This window comes from Manis pentadactyla, chromosome 10 (assembly GCF_030020395.1).
Source record: "Manis pentadactyla isolate mManPen7 chromosome 10, mManPen7.hap1, whole genome shotgun sequence".
Lineage (NCBI taxonomy): Eukaryota > Metazoa > Chordata > Mammalia > Pholidota > Manidae > Manis > Manis pentadactyla.
The window spans coordinates 31334970-31354468 of NC_080028.1; the positions used below are offsets into that span (position 1 = coordinate 31334970).

At 44.2% G+C, this 19499-nt stretch overlaps 1 pseudogene; it reads right to left on the minus strand.

Moving 5' to 3' along the window:
- Positions 1-12492: 12492 nt before the first annotated feature.
- On the minus strand, positions 12493-13434 carry LOC118915020 (olfactory receptor 8S1-like; annotated as a pseudogene).
- Between the last annotated feature and the right edge of the window lie 6065 nt (positions 13435-19499).

Sequence of the window (19499 nt, forward strand, 5' to 3'; positions counted from 1 at the left end):
TTTGCCGAGTATCATAATTCTTCCAAGTGGTAAAGATACCTCAAGACAAATGCTGGGCATAGAAGCCACAGGGCATAAATATGCAAAGAAGTAAAAAGCTAACTTTTTCAAACAATAAGGCTTCTCTCTCACTTACCGACTTTACATTTCCCTGTATGGCCCCGGAAGATGACTGGTTAGCCAGAGACGGGTAAGATTCCTCAAGGGAGGAACAACCTAAGACAGGCACAGTCGCAGGGGGGCCATCAGGTGAGAAATTGGGGATCAACAGAGGTGAGGCTTAGAACCTCACCCCCCCGTTCTGAGAGAAATCTTCTGCATACGTTGATGTTTTATTGCCCTGGTCTAGCTTGGATTAACACATAGTCTACAGGCACACACCTGATCATCTACATGTGCTCTCTTACAACACTAAACTATGTTTTCTACCTTTATCTTGTATCTACCTACCACTTCAGCATTTTATTAAAAATAATAATAATAAAGAGAGAAATGTGGTATCCACATATAAATCAAGTATAAAAACCAAATGAGTATTCATATTTGAACTGACTGTTTATAGTTCATAATGCATGAGCAAAACCGAAAGTTTCTGTGATGACTGCCCTTGTACTGTTCACTATGTAACTTATTCATTATGTAAGAATTTGTTCTACATGTAAAAACTTGTTTGTTATGCCTCAGAAGATTGGAGACTGACAAAAATTAGGCTTGGGGTGGAATAATGATTGTGCATTGAGCATTGACTCCCCTATACAGAATTTTATTGTCATTAACAACCATTTGATCAATAAATATGAGAGATGCCCTCACAAAAAAAAAAAAAAGGACAGACTTCCAATGGTAAAATAAATTAGTAACCGGGATGTAAGGTATAGCATAAGGAATATAGTCAAGATATTGTAACAGCCTGGTAGGGTGATAGCTGGAACCTAGAATTATGTATATAAATGTTCTACCACTGTGTTGTACACTTGAAACTCATGTAATGTAATACTGTGTGTCAACTACCCTTCAATAAAAAATAATTATTAAAAAAAAAAAAAAAAAAAAAGGAGGCTCTGCTTAAGCACAGCCATAGAAAACCTCAAATCATTTCCCAGGCCCTTCCCCTGTTGTAAAAAAAAAAAAAAAAATTTAATCCTGCTAATTCAGAGAGCCCTGTTTCTCACCGTTCCAGCCTTGCCAGCAGTCTATGGCCATGTGCTAACTTACATTAAGAGAATCTCAAGTTCTGATCCCATTAACAAGCCATTAGCCCAGCTTAAGTCCATCTTAGACCCAAGTCTAGGTTACCTGTGCACTAGGACAAATAAGGCAATGTTCACCTTTGTGTGCCTGCAGGACATTAGTTTAGATCCAGTCATAGTGAAGCACAACTGGCTGGAAAAGTTACTTCAGAGGATCCTGCATGAATAAAATTGTAAGTGCTATTGAAAGTGAACAACTTTATTGTGAATCTACACAAGCAAAGCAAATTTTATGAATGGAAGCCATTCTTTCCAAGGATTTATATATTTCAAAATATTTATAGATACAGCTATTCTGAAAATTGCTTCCATTCTTCCATTCACTCAAAGGACACCTGGCCAATGCACAGAAGAGCTTCAAGCTGCCATCTTAGGAACACTGTAGCATTTGTGGAGAATAATTTCTGTCCTGCCTTACATCCACATTTTGTATGAATGAAAGCAGAAGCTACTTCTCTCATGTATTTTTCAAGTTATCACAAAGAAAGGAACCTCCCTCTCTCCTCACCACACTTAAACACCTCAAACTGATGCCTGACATTTCTTTAATAATTAGGGATAAATCTTTTCACTTAAATCTGAGATCAGTTAAGCTTACAAATAAATCAAACTTGCAGTCATTCTTTGGAAGGACAGATACTGGCTTCATTTAATCCTGAGGTATTAAAGACTGATTTAGAATATAGGGTAAGAGCAGGCAAAGACTAGAAAACAAGAGAAGTTGGTCACAGAGGAGTAGGTGATATAAAGAGGGCTTCAAAAATGTCTTAGATAAACAGTTGTGTCACCATTCTGCCAACACGACATTTCATGTCCATGGCATAACTGATCAAATGATCAATTTCTCTTACAAAGAGATGAAGCAGGATATTGGGTGTGTTTATGATTTTATGGCTCTCAGAAAGTTAACTAATGTTGCATCTTTCCCAATTCAGCTGTTAATACAAAAAGTCACAGATTTGTTTCACTGACTTAAGGATCAAACCCAAAGTTAAGAAAAACAACTGTGATAGAGATATTATCTTAGTTACCTAATCTTGACCCCAAAGGATCAGCAATTTGACAGCAGGATTCTATTAAATAAGAGATTCTTTAGGTGTCTGGCAAAGTGCCTTGCACACACTGACTGCTTAAATTAATTCAATCAATTTGTCTTGCAGTTTTGAATGAAAAAAATGAGTGAAGGATGTGTGTGGAAGGTCAGGCTGGATGAGGTAGCTTGAGCTGGCTGAGGGGTTAACTTCAGACCCTCGGTGCCTGAGGGAGGAATCTGAACGGGGGAGAAGGACATCATCTCTGAAAGCAGGAAGGAGCAAAGACGGACTTCATCCACTTGGAACTCTCAGAGCTGTCCTCTCCTGTGCTCCTTGCACTATTCACAGTGACCCAGTGGTGACTAGCCCTAAGGGTGATCTCACCAGCAGAAAAAAATATACAGCAGTTTTCCTACTGGAGTACTGAGCCAGCAGGAAAATAAGTACCCCGAATATCTATCTCTGGTTCCCTCCTTTCATTCTAGGCAACAGCTTCTGGCACTCTTTCAGGACCCTGAAGCATGAGAGGATTTATGCATAGGCTTTAAAGTGTCACTGCCCTCAGTGCTAAACAGGGAGAGAAGAAAGACCTTCTGAGAAGGCGCCCAAGGCAGCTGGCACAGATGCCCCATTTGGAGAAAGAGAGATTCCAGAATCCCATCTAGGGGAGCTGGTCTGCCAAGGAGAAGGACGTTCCCACTTGAGTTTAGAAACAAGGAACGGGTGGAGCAGGAGCCTCAGGCTTTAGGACAGATGGGATGGATCAAGAGGTGGAGGTGGGGGAAAGAATACACAGCATCATTAAAACACACACAGAGGGAAAGGGACTGGGGAGGATGAGTGGGAAGGGAGGGATAAGGGGGAAAAAGGGGCATTACAATTAGCACACATAATGTAGCGGGGCGGGACACGGTAAAGGCAGTATATACAGAGAAGACAAGTAATGATTCTACGGCCTCTTACTACTCTGATGGACAGTGACTGTAATGGGGTATGTGGGGGGGACTTGATAATAGGGGGAGTCTAGTAACCATAATGATGTTCAAGTAATTGTACATTAACGATATCAAAATAAAAATAATAAAAGAGTAGGTTGCTTGAAAAAAAAAACATACACAGAACTCTACAGACAGAAAAACAGGGAGGAATGAAAATCAGAAAAGATACTACCTTTGTCGTGGCCTTTCCTGGAGGAGGCAGCTCCACAGGCTGTGTCTTTCCCAACACGGGGGGAGCCATCATAGGCAATTCTCCCTTGTAAGGCAGAGACTGTCACAAGGATCGCTGAGCAGCAGAGTGGGTAGCCTTTTCTCTCTCTGCTTTCAGTGCACAAAGGAAGTTAAAATAGTTCAAGCTCTGAAAGCACTGGCTGTGTCACAGAATCAGGATTATTCTTCTCAATACCTTAACCTAGAGGGGTGTCATTCTGCAATGCAGGACACTTTATGGAAAGACAAGGACAATTTTCCAAGAGACGCTCATAGAATGAACAACAGCATGTATTTCATTAAAACCTCTCCCATGATCTCAGGTGCAGTAATGTGCCTTCTCTGCATTTATTTTTTCTGTGATTCTGAAGACTCTTTTAAGAGCATCACTTCAAGAAAGAACAATCAGCAGAACCAATCCAAAGGCCATCTATGCTTAGGCAGCTGTGGACTGGGTCAGGCACTCAGGGGAAGCTGGCCCACTTCCCCAGATTCCCTGAAGTCCCTGCCGGAAGTCAAGTTCTGGACTCACTAACCTCACAGTTTCTAGTTAACCAGAAAGTTAAACTTAGCAAGAGGCACCAGGGATTCTCTCCAGGATAGTATTTGAAGTTTCTAAACTAAGACAAATGTACAATGCTTAGAAGAGATGATTATTAGGCTTGGGGGATTGGAAAGGGGGAGAATAAGAGAGAGATTTCAAGAAAAACCTAACTACTGAAAAAATGAACATTTTCCTCATAGCAACAAGAGGCTGAGAACACCCTTTAGGAATGGTTGTGGGAGACGACTTGTGACACAGTCCTGAGCTCCAAGTCATTTTCTAGTATACATTTGAGTTTTCCTTATTTCTACAGTAGGATTGTCCATTGTAATAATTAAAGGACAGAAGATAAATATGCCCAGGGAATATTATTGAGTTTTAAGTTTCTAGAGTTTCTATTTTAAGCATATAATACGTTTTTGAAAGAGTTTGTCAAAGAGTAACCATTCAAGTCTGTAATTAATTACTTTTAATAAATCATACAATGTCTAAATCAAACTTTTTTATTTCTTATTTGAGACAGAGAAGAGTCATCAACATTTTAAAGGAGTTCATATATAAGTAACAAACACAGAGAACCTGTTACCCTTAAATCAACCCAAATGATGCAAACATCAATAAAACAATTATTCATTACCCTTTCTTCAGGAAAAAAGTAAATGCCAGGCATGGAGGGAGATGAGAGACCCCAGGAAGAATGAATGTGTTCTGGCTCATCCTCTTAAGCCCTCCTACATGGGGATAGGCATTATCTTTAATGTCATCCTTTGTTTTTGCTTTTTTCATTCATTCATTTTTACTGAGCATCTGGTAGGTGCCAGACACTGGAGATGCAGTACTGAACAAGCAAAAATCTCTGCCCTCCTAAAACTGCTACTCTGGAGATAAATAAATACATACCTAGCACAACGTGAGGTGATGGCAAGTGCAATGAGGAAAACTAAAACAGGATAAGGAGATGGAGTGTGATGGAGGCTGCTGCTTTAGACAGAGGGGGTTAACAAAAGGCCTCTTTGAGGAGGCAACATCTGAGCAGAGACCTGATGAAAGGACAGAGAACCAAGGGAATACCATGGGTGAATAGCAAGTCCAAAGGCCCTGAGGTGGTATTTGTAAGAAAGTTGTACAGAACCAAGTATCAGAAAGGAATCAAGACTGGGTTTTCTCAGGGCCCTGGGGGTGGGATAATGAAATCCTGTGGTTTACAATTTTTGTGTCACTAGGGGTTTAAATTCCTGGCTACCACCTTGTAGTCCCACTCCTTGGCCTCTTGACTCACAGGTCCACAGTGGCACAGGGATGTGTTTACCAAAAGGGGAGGAAACTGGCATTGTCACCAGAAGAAGGGTGGGGTGGCTGCTCAGCAGGTTCAAGTGGGAGCTGTTCCCAAATGGAGGCAAGCAGTGTGGCACGGGAGCTGGGAGACTGACACCCAGCCCTGCTTGCCAGTGCACTTCTTGCCCTTCCTCTGGCCATGTGACAGTGAGCCTTGGCCCTTGTGAGCCTCCCGAACAGGAGACCCCCACACCTCAACACTGGAGGTGAGTAGGAGCTGGACAGGGATGTGCCTGGGAAAGGGGGAAGGTAAGCAGGTGCTTTGGTTGGTCAGCCCACAATCCCTGAGCTCTGGCTCTGGGCTGGCACTGCCATTGGGGGCTCACAGACCCCACCCCACAGTGCCAGCCAGGAGTGGGCAGGGCTTTGGTAGAAGAGCCCAGGGGTCTGGCTGGGAGTCAGTGAGGTGAAGAGGGGTTTGGGTGGCCTGGCTGAAGGCACAGCATGAGAGTGGGCTGGTGTGGCCTTGGGGACTAGTGACCTCTCCTCCCTCCTCAGGGCGGAGAACTGGTTGTGAGCAAGTGGGACCCTGACATCCTGCCATCCAATCTCTGCTCCACGTTTGCTATGTGTTTATGGGTACTCAAAATTAACTCTCTCCTTAAGTATGAAGTTGTGAAAACAAGGGAGAATTGAGTCTTGTTTCTATGTGTGGCTCAGGAAGACGGTAAGCCTTCTGAAATTCCCCCACAAACAATGATGCAGCCACCATGGGCCTGAGAAAGTAGTATGAATTATGTAGCTATAAGTAGCTCAGAGACATCTCTGAGTTTCTTTTGGACTTAAATGGCCTGGGAGATGAAGATTTTAGCATCTCTACATGTGTCAGAGCACATGAAGGGGATGGGGTGGAGAGACAATAAGCTCTTCCGCCACACCCTGCACATCTCCCAGAGGCCCTGTGAAGGTGACCTCTGAGGCCACGGAAAGGCCTGGGGAGGAGCTGAAGAGGGGGAGCCTGGTCCCCTGACTTCCATGTCCCCACCAGGCCTCAATGGTGTGGTGTAGAAGGCCACAGGGCTCCCCCCCATGTGGGGCTACACGCCACCAGCCAGCCCATGCTAGTGGGCCTGAGCAGCTCAGCATCGTGTAGGGAGAGGGGACGGTTGGGGCGGGTGGCAGGGCCCCGGCTCATCCACTTGTTTTTTGTGTCCACAGGTGCTCCCAGGTCCCAGGCATGACCTCAACCTAGGGGCCTCTGTCAGTCTCCCAGATGCCCAGGTACAGCTCCCTGACACCTCTCAGGGTGGTGAGTGCTCCCCAGGGGCCAAGGAGGGCTGATGTTGGGGGGAGGAGAGCCAGGACTCACCGATGGACACACGCATCTCCCGGTCTGGGCAGCCGCATCGCCTGCACCAGGGCAGCCAACGCCCCTCAGGGTGACAACCGCAGTCCCAGCAACCCCACCTCGCCTTCAGGAGGAGGGCCAGGAGCTGGGAGGAGGGCGCCCTGAGCCCCTGGGTGTACATCCCCTGTGTGAGCGGCTAGGCTGGGGGTCGGGGGAATGGAGGCGTCTGTATGGCCCTGAGTCCTCTGCTCCCAGCCCCAGGCTGTCAAGTGACATGCGTGTAGTGGGGGTTGGGGGCAAAATAATCTCCTCTCCAACCCGACCACAGAGGCGCATTGTGGTTAAGACGTGGGTGTGGAGACTGATTGTGTGACCTTAGCTATGTGACGGGTGTAACTCCCTCTGTGGTTGCTAGTTTTGTACTGCCAGGCAAACCAAACCAAAATGAAATAGCAGCTAATCTTAGGATGCCAAGAGGATGGCAGGACTGGCACACGCCAGCTCATTTATGCGTATTTTTCTGCCCAACACCATCTCTCTTTTTCTATTCCTTCCCTGACTGTCCTCAGGTATGCCTCTTGGCACTCCATGTGACATGAAGCAGCCTCATCCTGTTGCTGGCAGTCCTGCCCACATTGAATCCTTTTATTCAACGACATCTTATTCCTCGCATGCGACACTCTGTAGCACTAGCTCTCTCACTGTAAAATAATATCCTCCCACCTCTAGTAGAGACGCTGAAATCTTCTTCTCCCAGGCCATTGTAAGTCCAAAAGAAACTCAGAGATGTCTCTGAGCTACTTATAGCTACATAATTCATACTACTTTCTCAGGCCCGTGGTGGCTGCATCATTGTTCACAGGGGAATTTCAGAAGGCTTACCATCTTCCTGAGCCACACATAGAAACAAGACTCAATTCTCCCTTGCTTTCACAACTTCATACTTAAGGAGAGAGTTAATTTTGAGTACCCATAAACACACAGCAAATGTGGAGCAGAGATTGGATGGCAGGATGGCAGGGTCCCACTTGCTCACAATCAACTCTCCTGAATTTCCTTCTGCTCCTTCTCCACAGCTTAGTGAGGGTCAGTCTAGTTGAATGTTTAGACAGTATTTTCTTGCATTTTCAACTTTGAATCTAAGGATTTTGGTGTCTTTGTTCTCTGGTTCCTCTAAGCCCGGCCAGGTGGGAATGAGCAAGAGAATAAAGCACAGGGTGGGAGGAAACATCACAGCTCCAGTCACCTTCCATACATCCTGTCACAGACGCTTCCCTGGCGTCCTTTGCCCCTGGACCCTCTCACCGTCTCCATGATGGTGACACGTCAGACATCACCATCTCACACTGGGATTCTGACTTATTACACAGGAGCTCATCTCCCTGACTAAGCACCCTTGCTGTGACATTCCTTTCTTCCATGTATTTAAAACTGATATAGATATCATTTGCTTTTCCTAATCCATTTACAAAACTGGTTGAGGCAATACTATCCCTTTTCTGCTCTTTATGTTACACTTTCTATTCTCCACAACCTTGCCCTTTCCAATAGATAAAAATTCTAAAATAGTTTTGGGTGATCATTATCTCTTCAGAGTGGTTGTCACTTTCCAAAGTGGAAATGGACCGAATGGATTGACTCATGCTAGGAAGGCTGAAAACTGCAATCGCTGTGGTTACTAGTTTCGTACTGCCAGGCAAACCAAAACAAAATGAAATAGCAGCTAATCTTAGGATGCCGAGAGGATGGCAGGACCGGCACACACCAGCTCATTTACATGTATTTTTCTGCCCAACACCATCTCTCTTTTTCTATTCCTATCCTTTGGTGGGGCCAAGCTGAGTGAGAACGATGGCCAGGCCAAGGACTGGGGAGGGTTGGGGGGAAGAGAAATCTCACCACTGCTGGTCATGTTATCTCAGGTTTCTGCGTTATCCCCTCCCTGGTGTCTGTTAGATACTTTCTAGTAGAGGGAAAAAATATCTCAGTTATTAATTTGAATTATTGATTAGTCAACTGCTTGGGCTTTGGATTTTAAACAGTAAATCAGAGTTAACATAGGAAATCTGACCTTTCTTGAAAGGTCCATTGAATTCTGACCTCAAACCACATGCATTACGTATTGAATAATATCAATGGGGCAGGGATGAGACAGTGAATCTCTGGCCCATTCCCTCTTCCTTTTCATGCTTAACCCCACTCTGAACACTTGAATCTTTCCCAAAAGGGGACTCAATATTTTGTTTGGTCCCTTTTGTTGTTTTGAGAATTAGATGTTGTTGCTTTTTCTTCTATTACAACAATAGCATTATTATATTATTCCATGGTTAACAGTATAACTCCTCTCAGGTTCTGGGACATGATTCCAATGTGTGGGGGTTCGGGGGGAAGGTGGGTCTTCCTGCACAGACAACACCAGGCAATTCTCGAACACAGCACAGTGCCCAAGAACTCAGCTCAGTTTTGACACTATCTGCCAGGAGACAGCACCAGATTCCTCAGGTTAAGGGTTCCATACTGTAAGATTGCCTTCCCACCCCCAATTCCAGATGCCAGTCCCAAACTCCAGGCAGTTACCTGTGCTTCTGAGCTACTGGCTACAGATTGGAGGTTCCAGTGACCTCCTCCTTAGGTTCAATTAACTTAGTAGAGTGGCTCATAGGACTCAGGAAAACATGTAGGTTTACCAGTTTAATAAAGAATTCAAGTTAACAAAGGATACAAGTTAACAAAGCCAGATGAAGAGAGACATAGGGCAAGATCCCAAATAAAGGAGGGTGCCTGGGAGTGGCTTGAAATCCTTTAGACCTTTTTCCAGCATCTTCATTCTTTGATAGAATTTTTTTTTCCCAATATTTCAAGCAATACTGCAAAATCTCACACTTCCCAGCTAGTTTGCCTGACCCAAATCCTTTCTATATGGAATTTTTGGACTCTCCACTGTGAGCCAAGATGTTGGGAGGCCAGTGAGAAGATTTCTAACACCCTGAGGTCTGATGACCATGCTGTCTGGGGACCGGGCTTGGCCTTTTTGCATTGGCAGACCAGGGAATACAGTGTTAACTTGTTTTAAAGGTCTTTCAGTATACACAAAAGGGTAACTGAAGATGATTGTTGATTTTGGAGACATTTTTTTTCTATTCTGTGAGAGAAGTTTAAGAATTTCAAGATGTTACCAGAAGGGGTGCCATCATTATTTTGAGCCTGATAATTTGGAAGCACCTGTGCTAAGCTGTAAGAAAGGACTACTCCCTTGTGGACCCAGGAGTGGTTGGCTGGGCATTTACATATTCAGTTCTTGCCTTCCCTCAGATTTCAAAGAAGTAGGGGCCTAGGGTTCAGAACCTGTAAAATATCTCTTCTAAGAAGCTTCCTCTGTGTCTCTTAGACAAGCTCATTTGGGCAAGGTATCCATTGAGAAAGCAGTGCAGGCTTAGGTTAAACTCTGCAGAATGCAAAGGCAAGCCATCACAGGCAGGGCAGCCATCAAGAAAGAAGGAACAAAGAGTTCCACAGGTAGGGCTGTCCCCAAACATTGTGGTGCATGTAGAAATTTAGTTGTGATCTGCTGTCAAAATTAGTTTTGTCATGCTCCATTAATTTTTGTCAGAGGCTGTAAAATCTAATCTATATATTTGAAAACACACATATCTGTTCAACAATGTCCGAAAGACAGTGACGACATCATCTTTTACTTGACCTTCTATGACTGACTACCTCTTTTTTGTGTTGGTGGTGGTGATGAATTCTATCCTTTTTTTAATTGAAGTATAGTTGATATGCAATATTATATTTATTTCAGGTATACAACATAGTGTTTCGACATTTCATTACATTATTAAATGGTCATTCCAACTAGTGTAGTTATTATCTGTCAACATAGAAAGATGTTTCAGAACTACTGACTCTGTTCTCTATGCTGTACTTTCATCCCATGACTAATTTATATTCTGTATCCTTCTTTACCCTTTTCACCTATTTGACCTACACACCCCAACCCCTCCCCTATGGTAACCACCAGTCACTTCTCAGTGTCTACAAATCTACTGCTGTTTTGTTCATTTTGTTTTGTTTTGCTTTTCGATTCCACATAAAAGTGAGATCATACAGTATTTGTCTTTCTCTGCCTGGCTTATTTCACTTAACATAATACCCTCTAAGTCCATACATTTCAATTTAGGTCCTGCCAATAACAGGCAGTTAGAAAGAGGCAGATCGTCTTGGCAGGATCTAAACTGAAATGCAATTGGCAAAGAAGTACGGGAAATGCAGTGTCCAGGCTTTCAGCTCTTGTAATTGGAGGGAGGTCTCAGGACAGCTGAGATGATGCTAAAAATCAACAGACAATATCTAGCACAACTATATTTCTAGTTGTTCCATTTGAGACAGCATATCTTTGTGCAATGAAATATGATTGCATTAGTTCTTCTATTCTTTGGTTCTATTCTTTTATTTGTTTCTTTTCTCAACACTTTTCTTCTTTCTCAATATTTTACATTGTTTGGGACTTTCATATTTACCCTGGATTTTATAACTGTAACTGTGCTTATGTGTGTTTATGGATTGGTTTGGAAAATTGAAAGCCAAAAGTAATGGAATAACAGACACATTATTCCCTGAAGAACAGTAGTGAGATTTCATCTATTAGTGACACTGGATTTGTGCTGCTTATGGGGCGGTACTCAAAGAATCAAGTTTAAATTAACATTTTCTTTCCATTCCACCAGTTTCTCAAAATCATGCTACATTGAACATCTTCCTGGTTGGCCATCACTTTCTGGCATAGATTTAGTTATCTTTCCTACGTATTCTAGTTGACTTAATTTTTATGGTTGATAGAAGAAACCCATGCCTTCTTTAACATATCCATACATTTACACACTTTCTTAATCCTATTATTTGTTGAGTATTACTAATGGACCTAATCCTCTCTGGAATTCTTATATCCCTGCTAGATAATATCTGTTTCTTTTTGCTCAGAGATTGTGATGGTTAATTTTATGTGTCAACATGACTAGGCTATGATGTGCTCAGTTATTAGATCAAACACCAGGCTAGATGTTGCTGCGAAGGTATTTTTTTAATGTGAATAACATTTAAACTGGTTGACTGCATAGAGCAGATTACCCTCCACTATGTGGGCAGGTCACATCCAATCAGCTGAAGTTTGTAAGAGCAAAGACTGTAGTCTCCCAAAGAGAAAGGAATTCTCAAGAATGCATCTTGGAGTGTCAATTCCTTTTCATTTCTAAAAGAGTTTTCTTAGGCTTTCTGGGTAATCCTGTCATTTCCAAATACAGACTCTTCTCCTCCCTACCAAAATTTAAATCTCAAATCTTATCTTCACGAACTGCACTGAGGAAAAAGTACATAATTGTGCTAAGTAATATAAGCAATAGTAACTGCTCTTTTCTGGTTATTTATTTCAACTGTAATTCTTCCAATCTGACAATTTATCATGAAGCACTTACAAATACAGAAAGAATCATTTAAATCTTTTACTGTTAAACAATTCAGGTAGAAATCATACGAGTGTTTTTTGTGCCTTTTGAGAAATCAAATCATCTCTGCATGTAATCTTTTCATCCTGATTATTTTGTTATCTTATTGATGTACTTTGTAAAAATGTTTTCACAATTTCCAATCAATGGAGGTTAGTATTCCCAAACTGGCCTCTGAAATCAAGAGCCCCTACTTCTCAGTCATTACACTGGGATGTTCAAGAACGCTCTTGGGTCTTTCAGGCACCCGAATTACCTGTACAGCCAGAGCCAAGAGGGAACATAAGAGGAAATTTAAGCTTGGCAATTTTATTGAGTAAATTCATCTTAGTTCACCACCTAAAATATGGTAAATATTTCTCCAATGATCTTTTCACAGCTGTCTTTACCTCCTTGTTCTTTAGGCTGTAGGTGAGGGGATTCAGCATGGGTGTGACCACACTGTACTGCAGAAAAGAGAGCAAATCCAGGGAGGAACCAGAGGGAGGCAGGAGGTAACGAATCAATCAAACCCGAGCCAAAGAACAGGATCACTACAATGAGGTGGGAGGAGCAGGTGGAGAAGGCCTTGCTCCTGCCTGTGATGGAGCTCATGCTCAGGATGTTGCGTATTATACGGGCATAGGAAAAGAAGATTGGGAGGAAGTTTCCAAGCCCAAGTAGTACAGTAGAGAAGGACAAGATGCTGACATTCATTGATACATCAGAGCAAGACAGAGGGAAGAGGGAGGGCAGCTCACAGGTGTAGTGGTGGATGGTGTGGGCATCACAGAAGTCGAGGTCAACACCCAAGAGCACTATGACAAGTGCATTGAGAGAGGCCAGGATCCAGGAGCCCCACACCAGCCTCACACAGAGCTGGTTGCTCATCACCTGGCCTAGAGCAGAGGGTGGCAGATGGTGGCATAGCAGTCATAGGCCATCACTGAGAGCAGGCAGGCTTCAGTCCCTGCAGTGAAAAACACAAAGAAGACCTGGGCCAGGCAGCCCCCCACTGAGATGGTTTACCTCTCCGACAGCAGGTCCTTCAGCAGCTTGGGCTGCGTGACAGAGGAGAAGCAGAGGTCCAGGAATGACAGATTGCTCAGGAAGAAGTACATGGGCATGTGGAGGCGGGAATTGGCCCTGATCAGCAGCAGCAGCGTCAGGTTCCCGGTCAGGGTCAGGAGGTAAATCCCCAGGAATAGCACAAAGAGCAGGGCCTGGACGTGGGAGGCGTCAGACAGCCCCGTGAGAACAAACTTGTTGACGGTGCTGTGGTTCCTCAAGGCCATTCGTGGAGGATATCTTCTTTAATAAAATAGAAAGAGGATGAGAAGTTCTATAATTCTCTTATCTCCTGCAGCTCACTACCCCTTCTTATCATCCTTCCTTCTCTGTCTACACTCTTGTGTTGGAGCATCTCCAAGTTGTCCTCACTGTATGGCAGTAAGAATTTTTATTGTTTTATCATTACTGATCTTGGATCACAATTCACATACTTCAGAGACTCTTACTCTTCTTCCATAGGGATTTAACTGGAAAAATGAATATCTCTGCCTCCATTACACATTGATACTATTGAGATTCTACTGCATTCTTCTTATATTTTAAAAATACTTATAAACATTTAGTTTTAAAAAAACATTATAGCACATATCTGCAGCAGTTGTTCTAAATCTTCTCTCCTTTGATTCCCAGTCATTATTTGTTTGTTCACAGTCATCCAATAGCTTTTAACATCCTAACCACATATTCTATTTTAGTAAGTTTTGTATGTAGGGCCATTTCTCAATCACTCTTTCAGTTTGTCCTTACTGCAGTTTTGTGATTCTTTACGGCAGGCACTCTTATATCCATTTTCCTTATGAGAAAACTGATATTCAGGGAGATTTAAAGATCCCATTTTGCCAAAAGGTATAAGAATGAGGAAATAAATTCAAATGTTTTAAAAATCAGTTCTAGGTTGGTCACAAGAGTACAGACTAGTTTTTTACTCTTACAGTTGAAGTTCCTCATCTTTCCTAATCTTTCACCCATTTTGTCTGTTTTTGATGCCAAATGGGCCTATATGTTCTGTGTTCACATTTTTCTCCACCTCAGTGTCCTCCTCCTTAATTGCATCAACCCAAATTCTCAGGGGCCTTTCAGCCTCACCTTCCCCTTGTGCCTGTGTCAACTGCTCCCACCCAAACACACAGCTTTCTGGGTCCCTTGTCTTATGTCATAGTCTGAAATCTGCTTCTTTTCTCATTTAATGTTAGACATATATTGAGTTTTCCCCTCCAGGCTGTGAGCTCCTTGAGAACATGGACCACATCTCAACGACAACCATCGTAAGTCACCAGTTCTTTGACTTTGCACCAATTCTGTGTTAGCTTCAGGGCTGATACCTCTTAAATGATTCTGGAAGTTTCCAGAAGACATCTCACATATGCTTCCCACAAGACCTCCTGACCACTCCAGCACAATCTCCTGTTATGCTGATGCTCCTAACAGCACAAACACCCAGAAAAAGTACTGCTGAACTGTTCCCCATAAGGTTCCCATGCTGCCTACCCAGGATGCACTGGGCTGTCCCTGCTGAATTTTAAGGATGCTATTATCTACATGGATTGTGTCACCTCATGTGTGCAATATCTCTGGTGAGATCTCATTTCTGTAGAGGCCACAGGCATTTTGCCACCATCATCTGGAGGACCTTACAGTTTTGGTGTGAGTCTATTAATGTTCTGTTGTCTTATAAGAGTCAGAGTGAAAAATTAATATATTTTCTCTTACTATATCTTTCAAAATCTTGCCCTCAGTCTCAGTTGTGTCCAAGGGACCAGGATGGTGGGCAGCACAAGTGAGTGGTGGTGCTGGACTTAGAATCATTTTGAAGCCTAATTGATGGGGCTAGGTGGTAGGTCATGTCCTATGTGAAGACTCCTGCATGACTAGCAGTTAGGCTAACTAACCAGTCTTCTGCCTTTGTTTGCACTCAACTACCTGATCCCAGGTAGACTGTTGAAAAATTTTAATACTACTTTTCACAGAGTACCTGTTTCTGGCCATTCTACTCTTGCCAGCAATCTATGACCCCATACTAACCCATGAGAGGCGCTTGATTCTGATCACAGCACCAAACGCATGCGTCCAAGCTTCAGCTCATCTTACCCAACCCCAGGTGACCTGCGAGCCTGGACAGACAGGGCGCTGTCCCCTCTTGCATGCCTGCAGGACTTGGATCCGGGGAGGTAGAAGCGTGCGCACTGGGGAATTTCCTTTTGAGGGTCCTGCATGGGTAATCGTACTTGCTAAGGAAAGTAAGCATTTTACAGGGAATCTTTAGAGGTAATGTAAAATGATAAATTCATTCCATTCTCATTAAGACTTATACAGTTTAACATATTTGAAGGAATTAGGATTATCAAGGTATTCTGAATATCGCTTCCCTTCTTCCACCTTCACGGGCAAGGGGACCTGGCCACAGTTTTCCTGATGCGCTCAGGTCTCACATTAAAAGAGTATTTCTGGAATATCTTCTATTCCAGATAATATTTTCTTTACCTAACCTGTGTGCATCCTGGCAGCAACTAAGTGTGTCCTGTGATTAGGAGGATCACAGAGAAAGGAGCCCACCACCCTTCCTGCCCTAAACACCTTACACAGATGAGACAGGGTTCTGAGGGAAATAAATCTGAGCTTTTATTTGCCATATGGAATGGGGGACATTGGCCTCACTACATATTGACACAGGGCAGACTGCTGTCCGCCTCACCCTCAGTGAGAGCAGGGAACACGCGAGCCAGTGATGGGCTGGTTACCATGGTGAAGGGGAAGCGTGTGAAAGGAAGATTTTAGAAGTCTTCTAGACAAGCCTTGCCCACAGTGGTTGCTTGAAGCTGTGTTTGGAATGAATAAATGGGCTAATGGGGTGTTGGAAGGTCAGGCTGGACAGGTTGGCTGGAGCGAACCCAGAGGCTGAGGGCGACATTCAGACCTTCCCCAGGGAAGCCGTTCAGCCGAGAAGGCTGGCAGCGCTGGCAGCAGGCGGCCGCAGGACGGACTTCAGCACCTGGGATTCTTCTCAGAGCCGTCCTCTCTGCTCCCTGCACTGTCCCAGTGGGACTGGGTCTGAAGATGCGAATGCAGTATTAATAATAGAAAATATTTACTTCCATTAAGTCAATGGAATTCTGGCCAAGCAGGAAATAAGTAGGTACAAAAATCCACTCTATCTCTGATACCCGTATTTCATTCCAGGTGTCAGTTTTCGGCAATGTTTTGGGTTTTGCCCAGGCTGTGAGAGGTGCCTGTCCCCAGTGTTGTGCAGGGAGGGAAACCAGACCTTTCCGAAAAGCTGTGCAAGGGAGCTGGAGCAAGCCCTTGCTTGGGAGTGTAGAGACATCGGGGTCCCATTCAGGAGGGGAGATGGCAGGGCAGGGAGTGGGAAGTTTCCATCTCCAGCTCAGGGGTGGGGAGGGAGTGAATGGAAGGCATCCCTAAGCGGCAGTGGGTGGGGTGCAGGAGAGGGGAGTCAGCAGATGAAGGCACAGAACTTCCCAGGAAGAAGAATAGGGGAATATGAGGAAAACAAGGAAGGCCTTACCATGTTCTCATTTTTTTCTGGAGGGTACAGATAGCTTTCTGTGTGCCTTGTCAAGGATGACACATCACTGGTAAAGTCTCCACCTAAGAGAACCCCTGTCCCCAGAGCTTGGCATCCACATGCCAGGCAGAGTTTTCTCTTTGCTGCCAGTGAGTGCTGGGAATTAGAATAGTCCAAGGTCTAGAAGCACTGGAAATGTCACAGATTCAGGATTATTCTTCTGAATAAATGCCTTAGAATATCTTAATTTAGCGTGATGTCATTCTGTAATGCAGGCCACTACACGGAATCACAAAGACAATCTCACTAAAGAAGCAGAAGCTCATATTCTGCACAACTGGCATATTATTTCTTTAAAATCCTCTCACATGACATCAGGTGCAGTAACATGCCTTCTCTTCATTCATTTATCTGTGATTCTGAGTATGATTCTGAGAGCTTCATTTCAAGAAAGAACAATCTAGCAGAACCAATCAGAAGGCCGTCTGTGCTTGGGCAGCCATGGGCTGGGTCGGGCGCCCAGGGGAAGCTGGGCCACTGCCCTGGATTCCCTGAAGTCCCTGCCTGAGGCTGAGCTCTGGTCTCACCTACCTCACAGTTTCCAGTTAACTAGAAGGTAAACTTAGTAGGAGGCACATGGGAATTTCTCCAGGACAGTATTTGAAAGTTCTCATTTATGGCAATTATTTAAAGCCTAGAAGAAACTATTATTAGGTTAGTTGGGACTTAGGAGGGGAGAATAAGAAAGGGAATTAAAAACCGTAACTAGAGGAGGGGCGGAAGATGGCGGCGTGAGTAGAGCAGCGGAAATCTCCTCCCAAAACCACATATATCTATGAACATATAAAAAAGACAACCCTTCCTAGAATAAAGACCAGAGGACACAGGACAGTATCCAGACCACATCCGCACCTGAGAGAACCCAGCGCCTCGCGAAGGGGGTAAGATACAAGCCCCGGCCGGCGGGAGCCGAGCGCCCATCCCCCCAGCTCCCAGCGGGAGAAGAGCAGGCAGAGCGCGAGGGAGACGGAGCCCAGGACTGCGGAACACCCAGCCCCAGCCATCTGGGCCAGAGTGCAGACACAGTACGTGCCCAGGGGGTCCTGGATGCTAGGGAAACAGGGCAGCAAGAACAGTGAGCGGGCACTGGAGGCCGGGTGCCAGAGGACATAAGAAAAGCGCGTGACCATTTTTTTTTTTTCTGTTTTGTTTTGGCAAGCGCTTTTTGGAAGTCTTAAAGAGGTAGGGACCCCAATACTAGGGAAACAGGGCAGCAAGACTGGTGAGCAGAGGCCTGAGGCTGGTACCGGAGAATAAAGAAAAACGAGCGACCACCTTTTTTTTTAATTAAAAAAAATTTTTTTTTTTAATTAAAAAATATTTTTCTTTTTTTTTTTTTTTTGGTGGTCGTTGTTTTGTTTTGGCGGGTGCTTTTTGGAAGTCTTAAAGGGGCAGGGCAGGACACTTAATCCAGATGTAGGGAATCCAGGGATCTCTGGGCACCCTAACACCTGGGCTGCAGGGAGCAGGGAGGCCCCTTACGGAGATAAATAGCCTCCGAGCCGCTCCTGCTCCAACATGACTCCACCATTTTGGAGTAGCTGCCCGAGCTAGGACACGCCCACAGCAACAGCGGAGATAAACTCCATAGCAGCTAGGCAGGAAGCAGAAACCCTGTCTGCGCGCAGCTGCCCAGCACAAGCCACTAGAGGTCGCTGTTCTCCCAGGAGACGAGGGCCACAAACCAACAAGAAAGGAAGTCCTTCCAGCCGTCACTCGTCCCAGCTCTGCAAACTATTCCTATCACCATGAAAAGGCAAAGCTACAGGCAGACAAAGATCACAGAGACAACACCAGAGAAGGAGACAGACCTAACCAGTCTTCCTGACAAAGAATTCAAAATAAGAATCATAAACATGCTGACAGAGATGCAGAGAAATACGCAAGAGAAATGGGATGAAGTCCGGAGGGAGATCACAGATGCCAGAAAGGAGATCGCAGAAATGAAACAAACTCTGGAAGGGTTTATAAGCAGAATGGATAGAATGCAAGAGGCCATTGATGGAATTGAAACCAGAGAACAGGAACGCATAGAAGCTGACATAGAGAGAGACAAAAGGATCTCCAGGAATGAAACAATATTAAGAGAACTGTGTGATCAATCCAAAAGGAACAATATCCATATTATAGGGGTCCCAGAAGAAGAAGAGAGAGGAAAAGAGATGGAAAGTATCTTAGAAGAAATAATTGCTGAAAACGTCCCCAAACTGGGGGAGGAAATAATCGAACAGACCACGGAAATACACAGAACCCCCAACAGAAAGGATCCAAGAAGGACAACACCAAGACACATAATAATTAAAATGGCAAAGATCAAGGACAAGGAAAGAGTGTTAAAGGCAGCTAGAGAGAAAAAGGTCACCTATAAAGGGAAACCCATCATGCTAACATCAGATTTCTCAACAGAAACCCTACAGGCCAGAAGAGAATGGCATGATATATTTAATACAATGAAACAGAAGGGCCTTGAACCAATGATACTGTATCCAGCACGACTATCATTCAGATATAACGGTGGGATTAAACAATTCCCAGACAAACAAAAGCTGAGGGAATTTGCTTTCCACAAACCACCTCTACAGAACATCTTACAGGGACTGCTCTAGATGGGAGCACTCCTAGAAAGAGCACAGCACAAAACACCCAACATATGAAGAATCGAGGAGAAGGAATAAGAAGGGAGAGAAGAAAAGAATCTCCAGACAG